Source organism: Cavia porcellus, unplaced genomic scaffold, assembly GCF_034190915.1.
Source record: "Cavia porcellus strain 051 isolate PalLab524CR breed Dunkin Hartley unplaced genomic scaffold, mCavPor4.1 scaffold_14, whole genome shotgun sequence".
NCBI lineage: Eukaryota > Metazoa > Chordata > Mammalia > Rodentia > Caviidae > Cavia > Cavia porcellus.
This window is the reverse complement of record NW_026947497.1, coordinates 12741864-12745385: the sequence shown is the minus strand read 5'-3', so window position 1 is coordinate 12745385 and position 3522 is coordinate 12741864. Positions and strand designations below refer to the sequence as shown.

The 3522-nt window shown below is 40.7% G+C and overlaps 1 pseudogene; it reads right to left on the bottom strand.

The window, feature by feature from the left end:
* Positions 1-2027: 2027 nt before the first annotated feature.
* LOC100717823 (dnaJ homolog subfamily A member 1-like) lies at positions 2028-2706 on the bottom strand (annotated as a pseudogene).
* Positions 2707-3522: the final 816 nt, after the last annotated feature.

Sequence of the window (3522 nt, the reverse complement as noted above, 5' to 3'; positions counted from 1 at the left end):
CCACAGCTCTTGGATCGCAGCCGGGTTAGGGTACTCACCACAGACCGCAGTGCCTCAGGAGCCTGTGATCCCCCCCTGCTTGCAGAGATATCCACAGACCTCCAGACAAAGGAAGGGCCTCCTGCGGGCACTCCAGATCTACCCAGCTCCTCCTCTGCACGCAGATGGCTATGCGCGGCTGGGCACAGGCCGAGGTGCCTCAGGAACCCGGGACCCCTCCTCCTCCAGACAAAGGAAGGGGCCTCTGCAGGCGCTCCGGATCCGCGCAGCTCCTCCTCCGCACACCGATGGCCAGGCGCGGCTGGGCATGGGCCGAGGTGCCTCAGGAACTCGGGATCCCTCCTCCTCCAGACAAAGGAAGGGGCCTCTGCAGGTGCTCCGGATCCGCGCAGCTCTTCCTCCGCACACCGATGGCCAGGCGCGGCTGGGCACAGGCCGAGGTCTAGGATGGGTCTTCTACAGCCTGGCGTGCAGAATTGCTAAGCTGATTTAGTTAAGCTTCTAAATATCTCAAGCTGACACAACCAATCAACCACTACACTGTGGTATTATATTTTTAATTCTTCTGGAAAATACCCAGAAAAATTATTGAGTTGAATGGGACCTCTAATCCTAGTTTTGTGAAGAAACTCCACACTGATTTCCACGTGATGTTAGCAGTCTACACTCCTACAAACAGTGGAGAAGGGTTCCGATTCCTGACAACCCCACCAGCACTTGTTATTGGTTGATTTCTGCTTGGTAGCCATTCATTCTGGGGTGAGATGGAATCTGTTGTTTTAATTTGCTATCTCTCAAATGACCAATTATGTCCAAGGTTTTATATATATTTATTTGCAATTTGTATTTCTTCATCTCAGAAGTGTGTGTTCATTTCAGCTGCCCATATTTTGATTCAGTCTGAATTTGGGGTCCTGGCTTTTTTCAGTTCTTTATATGTTCTGGATAAAAGCCTTTTGTCTGAGGGACAGTTGGATAAAATTTTTTCCCACTGTGTGGGCTGTCTTTTCATTGGTGATTTCTTTTAATGTGCAAAAAAAAATTTTTAATAAGATGAGATCCAGTTGTTATTTGTTTCCCATGTTACTTGGGTTTTGTTCGTGAAGTCTCTGCCTACTCCTGTGTCTTCAAGATTTTCATCTGCTTTTTCTTCCAGTTGATTTAGTGTTTCCGTTTTAACATTTAGATCTTTGGTTCATTTTGACTCTAGCTAAGCGCATGATGATAGACATGGATCTCATTTTAGTCTTTGACATGTAGTGAGCCAATTTTTCCAGCACCATTGAGTCATTCTTTCTTCCAGTGAATATATTTGGTCCCTTGTCAAAGATAAGGTGGCCATTGTGTTTGTATTTGTGTCTGAACCTTCTAATCTGTTCTACTGGTCCTCAGATTTCTGTTTTGTTTTGTTTTGTTTTGTTTTGCCAGTACCATGTTGATTTTATTGCAGTAGCTTTGTAGTGTAATTTCAAGTCAGGGATTATCATGTCTCCTGCCTTGCTTTTGTTTCCTAGGATTCCCTTTGCTATTCTAGGTTTCTTCTGATTTCAGATGAATTTTAGGAATTTTTAGTTTTGTGAAGTATATTAATGGTATTTTGATTGGGATTGCATTAAATCAGTATAACAATTTTGGGAGTATGGGCATTTTTATAGTGTTCTTTATACTCATGAGCAAGGGATATCTTTCCACTTTTTGATATACTCCTTGATCTCCTTTTTCAGAGTACTATGATTTTCAATGTATAGATCCTTTATTTCCTTTGTTAGATTGATTCCTAAGTATTTCATTTGTTTAGATGCTATCATGAAGGGTGTGGTTTACCTAATTTCTCAATAAGCAAGTTTGTTGTTTGTGTACAAGGAATCCTATTGATTTTTGAGTGTTGACTTTGTATCCAGCTATGCTGCTAAATTTGATTATTCACTCCAGGAGTCTTTTGGTGGAGTTTTGGGGGTCTTCTATCATGTCATGTGTGGATAATAATAATTTAACTTATTCCTTTCCTATCCTTATGTCTTTCATTTCTATCTCTGTGTTAGTTCTTGGCCTCCTTCACCAGGGAATGTTATATTCTGGCCATCTTTCATGTCTGTCAATATGAACTTCTGGAATCTTTTTCTATCTCCTTCCATTGCAGCTTTTACAACTTTAGGGTTGATGCATTCCGTCATGCCCCTGGCACTCCAAGCACAAAGACTGAATTTACTGAACCATTCCAGGTCCTATCTGATGAATTCTTATTTGCATTCTAATACCTCAACAGTCGGGACAGAACTCCACAGCTCCTTTCTCACCACTGCAGCCTTCACAAGTCACATTCTTTTGCAGAACCAATTTCCTTGTGGCACCATTATATAAATGTTCTAAGGTAACCAAAAGCTGATGCACCACATTTTTAATTCTCTTTTCTCTCTGCATCCTTCCTTATCCTCAAGAAAACATATTAAAGCTATCCGTGGGGAAGCCAAAGCCACTACCTGCTCCACCCTTCTTAATTGCCTGTTCTCCTTTATCATATCTTCCTTTTTCTTGGCATCAGAGAGACCTTCATATGCTTGAGAAATCTGTTTAAACCTTTCTCCTTCATTTTAATTCTTATCAGGGTTGTACTTCAAAGCCAGTTTCTATAAGCCTTTTTCAGTTCTTCTTGAGTGACACTGGATTTGACCCCCCAAAATTGTGGTAGGTAGTTTCTTTCACCATTTTCTACAGGCAGAGAGCAGGCTGGGTTGGAGGGGAGAAGTAGGAATGACCACATAGCCGTGCGCAGGTCCTGCAGCCACTGCTGCTCCACCTCTTAGCATGTTCTGGAAGTTGCCTCTTTACTTTTTTTGATAAGATTGACTAAAGGTTTGTCTTTTTTATTTATGATTTCAAAGAACCAACTCTTCAGTTCACTAATTTTTGTATTGCTTTCCTCGTCTCCATTGCATTAACTTCTGCTCTGATCTTTATAATTTTCTCCCATGTATAGGCTTGGGGGTTTGTCTTGTTTTTTGTTGTGTTTTTTTTTTTTTCTAGGAGCTCGAGATGTAACATGTTGTTTATTTGTGCTCCTTCTGTCTTCCTGGTGTGAGCATTCACCACCATAAATATCCCTCTGAGGAATGCTTTCATTGCATCTGTTAAGCTCCAGTATGTTGTGTCTGCATTCTCACTTCATTGTAGATTTGTTTAATGTCTTCTTTATTTCATCTGTGATCCATTGGTTGTTTGGAGGGTGTTGTTTAATTTCTGTGTGTTTATTATGGAGTTTTTACAGTTTATTTTGCCATTAATTTCCAATTTTGTTGCACTATAGTCAGATAATACGCATGGGATAATTTCAATCCCTTTGCATTAAGAATGTTCTGTGTGGAAGTTTATGGTCTATTTTAGAGAATGTGCCACATGCAGCTGAGAAGAATGTGTATTCTTATAATGTTGAGTGGAATATTCTAAAAACAAAGTCCATTTGTCCACAAGTTTGTTTCAGTTCTGATATTTCTTTGCTGACTTTTTGTCTAGTTGATCTATCTC